This window comes from Hyla sarda, chromosome 3 (genome assembly GCF_029499605.1).
Source record: "Hyla sarda isolate aHylSar1 chromosome 3, aHylSar1.hap1, whole genome shotgun sequence".
Taxonomy (NCBI): Eukaryota; Metazoa; Chordata; class Amphibia; order Anura; family Hylidae; genus Hyla; species Hyla sarda.
The window spans coordinates 247068444-247084060 of record NC_079191.1 but is presented as its reverse complement, the minus strand read 5'-3'; positions in this window follow the sequence as shown (position 1 = coordinate 247084060).

Below are 15617 nucleotides of genomic sequence, written 5' to 3'. Positions count from 1 at the left end.
GGAGAATCGTCTATTTGCCAAGTTGGAGAAATGTCTCTTTGAGAGAACAAATCTACTTTTTCTCGGTTATATTGTCTCCCATCAAGGACTACAGATGGATCCTGCTAAGCTTTCATCCATACTGGACTGGCCTCGTCCTACTGGTCTTTGGGCTATTCAATGATTCTTGGGGTTTGCCAACTACTTATCGCCAATTCATTCCTAATTTTTCTTCCTTAGTAGCCCCAATAGTAGCCCTTACCAAAAAGAATAGTAATAGCAAGATTTGGTCTCCAGAGGCTGAAGAAGCTTTCTCTCGGTTAAAGTCTGCTTTCTCTTCTGCACCTCTTCTCTCTAGACCTGATCCTGGAAAACCGTTCTTTTTGGAGGTTGATGCATCCTCTGAAGGAGCCGGCACAGTTCTCACTCAAAAATCTTCTAAAGGCAAAAATATTACTTGTGTTTTTTTCTCCAAGACCTATTCTCCTGCGGAAAGAAACTATTCTATTGGTGATCGAGAACTCCTCGCCATTAAACTGGCCATCTCTTAGAGGACTCGACTCATCCTGTCAGCATCTTTACAGATCACAAAAACCTTTTATATCTACAATCAGCACAATGTCTGAATCCCCGTAAAGCAAGATGGTCGCTCTTTTTCTCCCTGTTCAACTTCTTCATTAATTTCTGTCTCGCAGAGAAAAATGTTAGAGACAATGCTCTTTGTCGTTCCTCTGATGTTGTTGGTCAAGATTTCACTCCACGTTACATCATTCCACCTGAGTGTCTTATTACTGCGGCTCCAGCTTCTCTTCTTCAAGTCTCTCCTGGGAAAATGTTCGTGCCTCCTTAGACATCGGGTCCTCAGTTGGGGACACTCCTCATTGTTGTCTGGTCACTCTGGGACCAAGAAGTCATTTCTGTTAATCTCCAGACAATATTGGTGGGCACATCTCAAACAGGACGTCACAGACTTCGTCAGTTCTTGTACCATCTGTGCTTGAGACAAGACTCCCTGGTTAAAACCAGCTGGACTCCCACTGCCCTTGCCTATCCCGGATATTCCTTGGACTCATGTTGCAATGGATTTCATCACCAATCGCCCTCCTTCTAATAACAATACAGTCAACTGAGTGGTTGTTGATCGGTTCTCCAAGATGGCACATTTTATTCCTTTGCCCGGACTTCCTTCTGCTCCTCAGTTGGCCAAACATTGCCTCCAACAAATTTTTCGTCTACATGGCCTCCCTTTCCACATTGTCTCAGATCTAGGGGTGCAATTTATTTCCAAATTCTGGCGTGCCCTTTGTAAAATTAATGTGGGCTTTTCTTCTGCCTACCACCCTCAATCCAATGGGCAAGTGGAGAGAGTCAGGTCCTGGAAGGCTACTTGCGACATTTTGTTTCTGCTCAGCAGGACAATTGGGTTGATCTTCTGCCTTAGGCAGAGTTTTCATACAATCATAGAGACTCTGAGTCCACCAAGACTTCTCCCTTTTGTGTTGTCTACGGTATTCATCCTCGTCCACATCTTCCTCTACCAGATTCCTCTGGAGTGCCAGCCATTGATTCACTAATCAGAAATGTTGTCTCCATCTAGCAAAAGACTCGACGCTCGTTGCTGTCCGCCTCCTCTCAAATGAAGTCTCAAGCGGACAAGAAAAGAAGACCTTCACCATCCTTTTCGCCATGAAAACTGTGAGAGGTAAATGTTATTTTCTCATTGACTGGAAGGGCTGAGGAAAGATCTTGGGAACCAGAGGAGAATATTGTTGATCGTAGCCTGGTATGAGATTTTCTTGGACCGCGTGCATGTACCGGGCATTACTAGGGGCAATGCTCCGGCCATGTTATCTGTTGGTAATCCCGCATGCGAGCCCCGGGCATCTCCTTACCTTCCTCCGTCCCCGGCCTCTCTTCTGTCTTGCCTCGCCAGTGCGCGCATCCCCCACCGACGTTGCTAAATTTAAAGGGCCTGTATGCCCTTAATTGGTGCCCTGCTGGGCGGACCCTATATTAGTCTGGCAGCTCCCTAGTGCTAGAGAAAGCATTACTTTTGTGTGTTCCATATAGTGTTCCTGACCTCTCACTTGTGACCTGACCTTGCTCCTTTGCCGCCTGCCTCCTGACCTTGTGCTTGTGACCTGACTATGCTTCCTTGCCACCTGCCTCCTGACTTATTGCCTGTGACCTGACTACGCTATCCTGCTGCCAGCCTTCTGACCCATGCTTCATCTGACTCTGCCTTCTTCTGTGCCAAGCATCACCTGGGCAACCTTTGTGGATGGATCGTGCCAGGGGTAGCGATCTGGGTGCCGCCTGCTGCAGCAAGTCCAACCCGCTTTGCGGTGGGTTCTGGTGAAAACCAGCGGCACCTTAGTCTCCGCTCCCTACAGTTCAGTCATAGTCCACACAGGACAAAGGATCCACTACAACTACTCAGCCCTAACGGTAAGATCTTTACAGTTTCAGAAGTTGTTCGAAAGCTCAGAAACACTTGAAATTGTTTTAATTAACTTAATAAATGGATAAAACCCAGGTCTTGTCAATATATTTTCTGTCTACCAAACTGTACATTTTGAATGGATTGACTGAAAGCTACACAGAACAAAACACTCAAACCAAAGTTTTTAACTGTGGATTTTAAATATATGTCTCAAATAAATATAGTGGATGCATAACTGAGTTGTGGCTGATTCAATGTTAAGAGCAGTTTCATTTTTTTTTTTATCTGATCATAGTTGTATAACATGATTAAAATACCCTTAAAGTATTGTATTTTATACACATTATATAATCGGCCATACGCCTTATATAATCCTTTATTTTATTTTGTTACAAAAACAGTGGGATTTGCCCCTAAGCAAAAAAAAAAAAACAGAAAACAAAGCAAAAGAGGTATGTTCCCATGCAGTTTATTTGCAGTGTTTACTTAAGCACTTTTTTTGCAGGAGGCTGCAAATTACAGCCATACCTGTATGGCAGGGATTTTACTGTCATAACTGATTACAACCCTCTACATTGGTTGGACAGAGTGTCCGGTAACAATGGCACCTTGAAACAAATGCTAAAAACATTTGTAGAATCGGAGAGCAGAGACTGGGAAAAGTATTTACCCCATCTGTTATTTGCTTACAGGGAGGTACCCCAAGAGCCTATAGGTTTCTCGCCCTTTGAGTTATTATATGGTCACAAAGTGCGTGGACGCCGAGATTTCGTTAGGGAAGAATGGGAAGGGGGGCTACCTGCCCCTGAGACTTCTGTGGTGGAGTATGTTCTGAGATTCAGGGACAGGATGCAGATATTGACTGGGCTGGCACATGACAACCTCACAGCAGCACAGTCCAGGCAGAAGTACTGGTATGATCACAATGCAAGGGACCGGGTCTATGAAGTGGGACAGAAGGTAATGGTTCTGAACCCCATCAGGCAGAATAAGTTGCAGGCTGCCTGGGAGGGTCCCTTCCCCATTCTCCAGCGCCTAGAACCCACCACATATGTAGTTGCCCTTGATGAGAAAGGTCAGAGGCAGAGACAGTACCACATTAATATGGCCTTCTATGACCCTGAGAAGGTGATACTCAGTGTATGTAGTGCACCAGAGGAAGGGTTGGGGGTAGTGATCCCCTACTAGACCTAGTGGAGGAAGCTAGGAGCCAGGGATCCCTTCAGGATGTGGAGATCAATCCACAGCTCCCAGATGAAAGGAGGAGGCAGCTTAATCAGGTACTAGGCCCCTTCAGTGCCATCTTTGCCTGGGAATGCAGGGCCTGTCAAGAAAAGAAATAGATGGTTAAGGGAGACAGATCTATCAGCCTGGATAGGCAAGATCTCCCATCTTAAGGGGGAGGTGTCAGGCCCAAGGCCTGATTATTAAAATCCTATATGTGTATTATAAATTATAACTGTGTATGATGGATTATCCAAGACCTGGGGGTGAGAGGTCATTCAGACGGTGTATAGAGATGACATGTTATCTGTATACTGTGTGGTGATATTATTACAGTGAGAAGTATAGAGATGACATTATATCTGTATACTGTGTGTTGTGTGAGGTATTATCGAAGACATGGTTAAGAGGTCATTCAGACTATGGGTTTGTGTATTGCATTTTATTGGGGGTCTGGCTGTTTGTTTTCATCTCCTTTGAAGTCAAAGGCTCTTTTGAAGCAGCAGGAAGTCATGCACTCTGGTCCCATCATATAATCAACCAGATAAGAGGGCCAGGAACAGAGATGCCCCCCTGGTGGGATCAGAGGGGAGGGGGGAATGGAGTCTCCCTCCAAAAAGGCAGATATATAATATTTAACAATGCTAGACTCAGGGTGTTCAAGGCTGTGCAACAAGCTGACAAGACCATCCTAAGAACAGCTGGAACTCACTCTCATGGACTGCTATACCATCATGCTGTAAGAACTTCATTTTTGTTTCTGAACTTGTCTTGCTAGACTCTTTTCATATATTGTTATACGTGTATGTCATTTGTTCCTGTATTTTTATATATTTAGCACTGTGATACCTTTTATCAGATTAAGTGTTTAATTCATCAGCTCTGGTCTTTGATCCCTAAATATATGAGCTCACCTTTCTGAAGGCAGCTCTGGTGGAAACACATTTATCTAAGGGTTAATTTGGTGACTTGCTGGGACTAGTAGTGGATACCCAGAGGTCTGGAGGCCTTAACCCTTGCACCATCACACTCTTTCTAGTGTCTTAGCTGGACCGATAGGGTGTGATCGTGACAGCCCTCCTCTGCCGCTCTGCTATTGGCTGGACGATCGCCGGCCAATAGCAGCGTTGCTGGGGTGGTGACAGTATTGTCACCGCTCCCCAGCAACAGTAGGTGATTGGTGGTGTATTGTACACCGCCGATCACCATGTATTTCCAGGTCATCGGGTCATCACTGACCCTGACCGGCATCACCGCAGATCGCCCGCGCGATTTCGTGGACGATCTGCGGTGATCGTCGACATGTGGGGGTCCCGGGACCTACCTCGGCATTTGCCTGGTACACCTGCTGAATGATTTCAGCAGGCGTCCGGTTTCGCAACCCGCCCGGCGCGCGGAGGGATGCGAAATTCGCTGGGACGTATGAGTACGTCCCTGGTCCTTAAGACCCAGGGCGCAGGGACATACTCATACGTCCGTGGTCCTTAAGGGGTTAATAGACTGGAATAATCATACATTTCCAGTTGTTTTTATATAATCAACATGTGCTGCTGAAACAGGGTAGAGATTCCAATGGCTTATATGTATGGTAACATAAACGAAAACTATCAATCCATTATCAGGACATTTTGTTTATATTGATTGCAATCATTGTTATGTTACCATACAATACTGGAAGATGTGTTATTTTATGGTTGTTTATTCTGTTTTTTACTGTCCTATGTACTAAATAGTCAGGTTTTGCATTCACAAGGACCCTGTGTCGTGCAGTCCGGCGTACATATATGACATATTGATTGGATCTATTTTTAAATTAATATTTTAATAAATGTATATTGTTTAATATTATTCTATTTTATTATTGAGCCACATTATCTGTCTTTCTATTGTTTAAATTTTTGGCTCTTAGGGTATGAGAGTACTAATGGTGAGCTTGGGAGTGTTAAAGTGGGGGAAAAAGTATTTAGTCAGCCACCAATTGTGCAACTTCTCCCACCTAAATAGATGAGAGAGGCCTGTAATTTTCATCATAGGTATACCTCAACTATGAGAGACATCATGAGAAAAAAAAATATCCATAAAATCACATTGTCTGAATTTTAAAGAATTTATTTGCAAATTATGGTGGAAAACAAGTAGTTTGTCACCTACAAACAAGCAAGATTTCTGTCTCTCATAGACCTGTAACTTCTTCTTTAAAAGTTTCCTCTGTCCTGCACTCGTTACCTGTATTAATGGCACCTGTTTGAACTTGTTATAAGTATAAAAGACACCTGTCCACAACCTCAAACAGTCACACTCCAAACTTCACTATGGCCAAGACCAAAGATCTGTCGAAGGACACCAGAAACTAAATTGTAGACCTGTACCAGGCTGGGAAGACTGATTAATCTACAATAGACAAGCAGCTTGGTGTGAAGAAATCAACTATGGGAGCAATTATTAGAAGATAAAAGACATACAATCTCCTTCGATCTTGGGCTCCACGCAAGACCTCACCCCGTGGTGTCAAAATGATGACAAGAACAGTGAGCAAAAATCCCAGAACCACATTGGGGGACCTAGTGAATGACCCGCAGAGAGCTGGCACCAAAGTAACAAAGGCTACCAACTGTAACATACTATGCCGCCAGGGACTCAAATCATGCAGTGCCAGGTGTGTCCCCCTGCTTAACCCCTTAAGGACCCAGACCATTTTCACCTTAAGGACCCGGGCATTTTTTGCACATCTGACCACTGTCATTTTAAGCATTAATAACTCTGGGATGCTTTTACTTTTCATTCTGATTCCGAGATAGTTTTTTATGACATTTTCTACTTTATACTAGTGGTAAAATTTCATCGATACTTGCATAATTTCTTGGTGAAAAATTCCCAAATTTTATTCAAAATTTTAAAATTTTGAATTTTCTTTACTTTGAAACTCTATGCTTATAAGGAAAATGGACATCCCAAATAAGTTCTAAATTGATTCACATATAAAATATGTCTTCTTTATGTTTGCATCATAAAGTTGACATCTTTTTACTTTTTGAAGACATCAGAGGGCTTCAAAGTTCAGCAGCAATTTTCCAATTTTTCACAAAATTTTCAAAATCTGAATTTTTCAGGGACCAGTTCAGATTTGAATTGGATTTGAAATACCCAATAAATGACCCCATTATAAAAACTGCACCCCTCAAAGTATTCAAAATGACATTCAGAAAGTGTGTTAACCCTTTAGGGGTTTCACAGGAATAGCAGGAAAGTGAAGGAGAAAATTCAAAATCTTCATTTTTTACACTCGCATGTTCTTGTAGACCCAGTTTTAGAATTTTTACAAGGGGTGAAAGGAGAGAAATATCCCTCAAATTTGTAACACAATTTTTCTTGAGTAAGGAAATACCTCATATGTGAACGTAAAGTGCTCTGTGGGTGCACTAGAGGGCTCAGAAGGGAAGGAGCGACAATAGGATTTTGGAGAGTGAGTTTTTCTGCAATGGTTATTGGGGGCATGTCACATTTAGGAAGCCTCTATGGTGCCAGGACAGCAAATAACCCCCCACATGTCAAACTATTTTGGAAACTACACCCCTCAAGGAACATAACAAGGGGTCCAGTGAGACTTAACAAGCCACAGGTGTTTGACGACTTCGTTAAAGTTGGATGTGCAAATAAATAATTTTTTTCGCTAAAATGCTGGTTTTTCCCCAAATTTTACATTTTTCAAGGGGTAATAGGAGATTATATATATGGTGCCAGAACAGCAAAAAAGACAAAAAAAAAACACGTGGCATACTATTTTGGAAACTACACCCCGCAAGTAACGTAACAAGGGGTACAGTGAGCCTTAACAAAACCACATGTGTTTGACGACTTTTTGTTTAAGTTGGATGTGTAAAGTGAGCCTTAACACCCAGTGAGCCTTAACACCCCACAGGTGTTTGACGACTTTTTGTTAAAGTCGGATGTGTGAATACATTTTTTTTTTCACTAAAATACAGTTTTTTCCCCAAATTTTACATTTTTACGAAGGGTAATAGTAGAAAATGCCCCCCAAAATTTGTAACTTCATCTCTTCTGAGTATGGCAATACCCTATGTGTGGACGTCAAGTGCGCTACGGGTGCACTCCAATGTTTAGAAGAGAAGGAGTCACATTTGGCTTTTGGAAAGCAAATTTTGCTGAAATGGATTTTGGGGGGGCATGTCACATTTAGGAAGCCGCTATGGTGCCAGAACCGCAAAAAAAAAAAAAAAAAACACAAAAGAAACAAACAAACACAATGTATACCATTTTGGAAACTACACCCCTCAAGGAACGTAGCAGGGGGTACAGTGAGCCTTAACATCCCACAGGTGTTTGACGACTTTTCATAAAAATCTAATGTGTAAATGAAAAAAAAATTTTCACTAAAATGCAGTTTTTTCCCAAAACTTACCATTTTACAAGAGGTAATAGGAAAATATGCCCCCAAAAATTTGTAACCCTGTTTCTTATGAGTATGGAAATATCCCATATGTGGATGTAAAGTGCTCTGCTGGCGCACTACAGGGCTCAGAAGAGAAGGAGCGCCATTGGGAGAGAGAATTTGGCTGGAATTCAAGTCAGGGGCCATGTGCGTTTACAAAGCCCCCATGGTGCCAGAACAGTGGACCCCCCCCCCACATGTGACCCTATTTCGGAAACTGCACCCCTCACAGAATGTAACAATGGGTGCAATGAGCATTTACACCCCACTGACGTTTGACAGACTTTTGGAGCAGTGGGCTGTGCAAATGAAAAATACAATTTTTCATTTTCATGGACCACTGTTCCAAAAATCTGTCAGACACCAGTGGGGAAAAAATGCTCACTGCACCCCTTATTACATTTCGTGAGGGGTGTAGTTTCCAAAATTGGGTCACTTGTGGGGGGGGGGGGGGTTCGCTGTACTGGCCCCATGGGGGCTTTGTAAACGCACATGGCCTTCAATTCCAGTCAAATTCTCTCCAAAAGCCCAATGGCGCTCCTTCTCTTCTGAGCCCTCTAGTGCGCCAGCAGAGCACTTAACATCCACACATGGGGTATTTATATACTCAGAAGAAATTGTGTTACAAATTATGTTTTTTTTTTCTTCCTATTACCCCTTGTGAAAATGAATAAAATTTTGCTTACCTGAAAATTTCAATTCCTGGAGTCCGTAGGCAGCACAGAATGGGTTAAGTTCGTCCTCCCGAACTTGTCAGAAGAGGTAATTAGCATAAAAAAATTACCAAATTAGCGTAATTAGCCCAATTAACAGACCCCTCCCTCTAGGTATAAATGGACAAACCCACACACAGGCCATAGAGTAGTTATAAAGCAATATTTAATTAGGGTGGGATCCCTGTGGAGCCTACGGACTCCAGGAATTGAAATTTTCAGGTAAGCAAAATTTAATTCATTCCTGGACGTCCTACGGCAGCACAGAATGGGATTTAAGTAGCAGAAAATAATAAAGGGAGGGCATTACTTATTAAACGCTTCTTCCAACACTGCCTTGTCTAGGGCTGAGCTACTGGAGACGTCCAGACGGTAGTGTTGAATGAATGTGGTTGGCGTTGCCCACGTAGCCGCTCTACAGATCTCCTGAAGTGATACCTGATAAGCTTCAGCCCAAGATGCCGAGGTTGCCCTGGTAGAATGGGCTTTTAGATCCCTTGGAGGCTCCAGGCCTTCTTTTTGGAAGGAAAAACTGATAGTCTTCTTAATCCAGTTGGCAATAGTGGATTTGGCTGCCTTGGAGCCTTTAGATTTGGCTCCGAACTGCACAAACAAGTGTTCCGAACACCTGAATGAAGCTGTTCTAGCAATATATTCCAACACTGCACGTCTGACATCTAACTTGGAGATTTCTTGATGTTCAGCCAGAGCCGGTAGAATAATTTCCTGTTGAAGGTTATGCACAGAATGGACTTTCGGGATAAACCCGGGAAGAGTACGAAGTACTAAGGCATCCCCAAGATCTCTCAGATATGGCTCACGGCAAGAGAGTGCCTGAATCTCACCGACCCTGCGCGCTGAAGCGATAGCCACTAAAAAACAAGCTTTCCACGTGAGAAATTTTATATCAATGGATTGAATGGGTTCAAAAGGGTCTGATGTGAGGCACTTCAAGACTCTGGAAAGATCCCAAGACGGTATAGGCTTGCTGACTTTCGGGCAAATATTATTTACCCCTTTAAAGAATCTTTTGACCAACAGGTTTCTAGTAAATCTTCCTGCTAGAAAAAAATTTATAGCGGCAAATTGAACTTTCAGAGTGGACTGCTTGAGACCCTTACTGAGTCCGAGCTGAAGAAAGTTCAGAATATCAGTAATTGACGGATCATCTCCAGGAAATTTAGACTTGAAGAGACTCCATACTCTGGAGTAACACTTTCTTGTACCCGTCTTGCTTGATTTGTCCAAAGTAGATAAGACCTCACTAGATAGCCCTTTGGACCTCAGCAGGTTCAATTCACCTCCCAAGCAGTCAAATGCAGGGAGTTGAGCTCCTGATGGCAAATCCCCTGCTGGGATAGAAGATCCTTTTTCTTGGGAAGATGCCAGAAAGGATTGTGAGATATTTCCATGGCTAGGGAGAACCAAGCCCTCCTGGGCCAATAAGGGAGGATCAGGATCGCTCGAGGGTTCTCCTTCTTGACCTTCAGTAGGGTCCTCTGGATTAGAGCAGGAGGAGGAAACAGATACAGAAACCTCCCCTCCCAGGATAATGACAGACCGTCCAGATGATATGGGTGGTCCAGACAAGAGAGAGAGCAGAACTTCTGCAGCTTGGCATTCCTCCTCGTCGCGAATACATCTATCTCCGGGGTACCGAACCGTTCTTTTAATTGGTTGAAGATCTCCATGCTCAATTCCCATTCACCTGGATGAAGGGATCTCCGACTGAGAAGATCCGCCTTGACATTCAGGATACCTTGTAAGTGTACTGCCACAAGACTGTTGACGCTGCGTTCCGCCCATCTGAAGATTTTGGAACACTGGACATCAGGGATTGAGACCTGGTTCCCCCCTGTTTGTTCAGATAGGAAACTGTGGGCAGATTGTCTGATCTGACTAGGACATCCTGGTGAAGCAAAACAGGGGTGAAGTGAAGCAGGGCTAGACGCACCGCTCGCAGCTCCTTCATGTTTGAGGACAGAGATTCTTCTTCCTGGGACCAAAGGCCTTGGGTCCAGCGATTGCCAATGCAGGCTCCCCATCCACGAGCTGAAGCATCGGTCGTGATGACCATTTGCTGCGATGGTAGTAACGATCTTCCTTGAGAGAACCTGTTCCGCATGAGCCACCAACGAAGTTCCCTGCAGAGAATTGAAGGAATCCACACACAGCTTTCCAAATCTGTCTTTGATCTGTTCCAGCATGAGAGAACCCTTGTCTGCAGACTGCGAATATGGGCCTTCGCCCAGGGGACCGCATCTATCGTTGATGTAAGGCTGCCCAGGACTCTTATTACTTGACGAATAGACACCTTCTTGGATTTTATCAGGAATTTTATCTGATTCCTCAACTTTGTTTCCCTGTCCCGGGAAATGGAGATTTGCATCGCTAGGGAATCTACTATGAACCCTAAAAAAGAATTTGCTGTGATGGAATCAACTGAGACTTTTCCAGGTTGACTAAGAAGCCATGATCTTGGAGAAAATTAATTATTTCCTTCATGTGATGGGACAAATCCAGGCTGGACCCAGCTCTCACCCACCAGTCGTCCAGGTATGGTACTATCGTGATTCCTTGGAGGCATAATGCCGCCGAAAGAACCACCACTAGCTTCGTAAACACCCTTGGCGCTGAGCTCAGCCCGAAGGGAAGACACTTGAACTGTAGATGCCATGTTGTGTCGTCTACCATTAATGTGAATCTGAGAAATTTTCTGTACGCGGATGGATGGGAACATGTAGATAGGCGTCCGACAGATCCAGAGTCGCCATGAAGTCTCCCTGGTACACCAAAGGAAGCACTGATCTTATAGTTTCCATTTTGAAGTGCTTCTTGATCATGAACCTGTTCAGATACGTGAGATCCACAACTAATCTCCACTTCCCGCTGGACTTCGGTACTGCGAAAATCCTTGAATAAATCCCGGTGAACCGCTCCTGATGTGGTACCCATTCCACTGCATTCTTCTCCAGAAAACTCTTGACCAGAGAAATCACATTCTGGTCCTGCTTTGTGTTGAGAAGAAATCTCCCCGGAGGGGGGTATAGAAGCTCGAGTTTGTAGCCTTTCTGAATTACTGAAAGAACCCACTTGTCCTGTGTCGTACGAGCCCACACTTGAAAAAAAATTTCTAACCTCCCTCCAACCTTGGGGGATGCTAAGGTGGCGTCATAAGGCCTTCCTTTTTTCTGGAGGTTTGCTCTTAGAGGCAGAGTTAGAGTTTGCGCCTCTCCTCTGCCTCCCAAACCTAGGCCTATTATACTGGCCTGGCTGAAAATTCCTCCTTTGGAACTTGGGAGACCTCCGCCATTTTGGACGGCTTTTAGATGCTTCCCTTTTGGATGTTCCTGGGAAGGCATCGTTGTCATCATTCATGTCTTTGAGGATACTCTTTAGGCTTGGCCCAAAGAGAGATTCTGGGGAAAAATGTAAGGAGCAGAGGTTATTCTTGGCTGCTACGTCCCCCTTGCCCCATTGCTTGATCCAAAGCGCTCTCCTTATAGAGTTTGATTCAGCCATATTCTGGGCTGACAGACGCAGCGTGTCCAGTGGAGCATTGCACAGGAACTCCGCCGCAGACTCCATGACAGGAATTTTCCTGATGATGTCGTCCCTAGGGACTCCATCTATAAGATCTCTGGATAATTGACTTATCCAAATTCGCAGCGCTCTGGCCACCGGAACAGAGGACATCGCCACCTTGGATACTGCTGCAGCAGTGTCACGATGCCGGCTGGCAGGAGGTGGATCCTCTGTGCCAGAGAGGGATTGGCGAGGTCCGCGCTAGTGGACCGGTTCTAAGCCACTACAGGTTTTCACCAGGGCCCGCCGCAAAGCGGGATGGTCTTGCTGCGGCGGTAGTGACCAGGTCGTATCCACTAGCAACGGCTCACCTCTCTGACTGCTGAAGATACTGAAGATAGGCGAGGTACAAGGGAGTAGGCAGAAGCAAGGTCGGACGTAGCAGAAGGTCGAGGCAGGCAGCAAGGATCGTAGTCAGGGGCAACGGCAGGAGGTCAGGAACACGGGCTAGGAACAGACAAGGGAACGCTTTCACTAGGCACTAAGGCAACAAGATCCGGCAAGGGAGTGCAGGGGAAGTGAGGTAATATAGGGAAGTGCACAGGTGATCACACTAATAGGTAATTGGAAGATTGGGCCAGGCACCAACATTGGTGCACTGGCCCTTTAAATTGCAGAGACCCGGCGCGCGCGCGCCCTAGGGAGCGGGGCCGCGCGCGCCGGGACAGGACCGACGGAGAGCGAGTCAGGTACGGGGACCGGGGTGCGCATCGCGAGCGGGCGCCACCCGCATCGCGAATCGCACCCCGGCAGGAGGCGGGACCGCAGCGCACCCGGTCAGTGGATCTGACCGGGGCGCTGCAGCAACGGGGATGAGGCGAGCGCTCCGGGGAGGAACGGGGACCCGGAGCGCTCGGCGTAACAGTACCCCCCCCCTTGGGTCTCCCCCTCTTCTTGGGGCCAAAGAACCTGAGGAAAAAAAAAGTCAATTTTTCCGTGAAGAGGTCCGATGCACATTAGGAGGGGTTCTGTGCGGAAACGCATGAGACAGTCCAATCTTTTATTGTTAATACAATAGATGTAGAGGGGTCTGGCGAGACTGGTCACAGGGACGTAGAACCTGTTGATAAGAGAGGCCAAAAAAAATTTTCCTGCAGATCCGGAATCCAAGGGGACCATAGTAGAGAAGGAGAAGGTAGAGGCAGATATCCGCACAGACACAGTAAGGCGTGGAGAAGCAGAGTTGACATCAAGAACTGTGTCACCTTTGTGCGGAGTCAGCGTACGTCTTTCCAGGCGGGGAGGACGGATAGGACAATCCTTCAGGAAGTGTTCGGTACTGGCATAGTACAGGCAAAGATTCTCCATGCGGCGTCGTGTCCTCTCTTGAGGTGTCAAGCGAGACCGGTCAACTTGCATAGCCTCCGCGGCGGGAAGCACAGGAACGGATTGCAGAGGACCAGAGGAGAGAGGAGCCGGGGAGAAAAAACGCTTCGTGCGAACAAAGTCCATATCCAGGCGGAGCTCCAGACGCCATCCGGAAGAACGCATGTCAATGCGAGTGGCAAGATGAATGAGTTCATGTAGGTCAGCAGGAGTCTCTCGTGCGGCCAGAACATCTTTAATGTTGCTGGATAGGCCTTTTTTAAAGGTCGCGCAGAGAACCTCACTATTCCAGGACAACTCGTAAGCAAGAGCACGGAACTGAATGGCGTACTCGCCAATGGAAGAAACACCCTGTTCCAGGTTCAGCAGGGCAATCTCGGCAGAAGAAGCTCGGGCAGGCTCCTCGAAGACACCACGGACCTCAGCGAAGAAGGACTGGACTGTGGCTGTGGCAGAATCATTGCGGTCCCCATCAAACTTGTCCGGCAGGGACAAGCAGGGGTTAGGAACGGCCGGTTGCTGCGGAGGAGTTGCAGGAGCCGGCGGAGGAGATGGTTGTTGCAGCTGTAGCTGTGACTGAAGTTGCTGTATCTGCGGCAGCAGCTGCTGTGACTGAAGTTGCTGTATCTGCGGCAGCAGCTGCTGTAACTGTGAGTGAAGACGCTGTGTCTCGGAGATCAAGTATGCCAGCTGTTGATCTCGTTGGGCGATCTTTCCGCCAAATTTGTCCGGCGGGGACAAGCAGGGGTTAGGAACGGCCGGTTGCTGCGGAGGAGTTGCAGGAGCCGGCGGCGGAGAAGGTAGTTGCAGCTGTAGCTGTTGCTGTATCTGCGGCTGCAGCTGCTGTATCTGTGACTGAATACGCAGTGCCTCGGAGGTCAAGTATGCCAGCTGTTGATCTCGTTGCGCTATCTGTTGCGACTGCTGGGCGATCTGACGAGCTTGCTGGGCGACCAGCGTAGGGAGGTCAGCGACAACTGGCAGAGGAACTTCAGCGGGATCCATGGCCGGATCTACTGTCACGATGCCGGCTGGCAGGAGGTGGATCCTCTGTGCCAGAGAGGGATTGGCGAGGTCCGCGCTAGTGGACCGGTTCTAAGCCACTACAGGTTTTCACCAGGGCCCGCCGCAAAGCGGGATGGTCTTGCTGCGGCGGTAGTGACCAGGTCGTATCCACTAGCAACGGCTCACCTCTCTGACTGCTGAAGATACTGAAGATAGGCGAGGTACAAGGGAGTAGGCAGAAGCAAGGTCGGACGTAGCAGAAGGTCGAGGCAGGCAGCAAGGATCGTAGTCAGGGGCAACGGCAGGAGGTCAGGAACACGGGCTAGGAACAGACAAGGGAACGCTTTCACTAGGCACTAAGGCAACAAGATCCGGCAAGGGAGTGCAGGGGAAGTGAGGTAATATAGGGAAGTGCACAGGTGATCACACTAATAGGTAATTGGAAGATTGGGCCAGGCACCAACATTGGTGCACTGGCCCTTTAAATTGCAGAGACCCGGCGCGCGCGCGCCCTAGGGAGCGGGGCCGCGCGCGCCGGGACAGGACCGACGGAGAGCGAGTCAGGTACGGGGACCGGGGTGCGCATCGCGAGCGGGCGCCACCCGCATCGCGAATCGCACCCCGGCAGGAGGCGGGACCGCAGCGCACCCGGTCAGTGGATCTGACCGGGGCGCTGCAGCAACGGGGATGAGGCGAGCGCTCCGGGGAGGAACGGGGACCCGGAGCGCTCGGCGTAACAAGCAGTAGAAAAATCTTTTTTAGACAAAGACTCTGTTTTTCTATCCATAGGATTAGCTAGAACAGAAGATTCCTCGGAAGGAAAGTATGATTTCTTGACTAACTTGGCTACAGGCAAATCCACTTTAGGCGGATTGAACCATGAGGAGGTAGC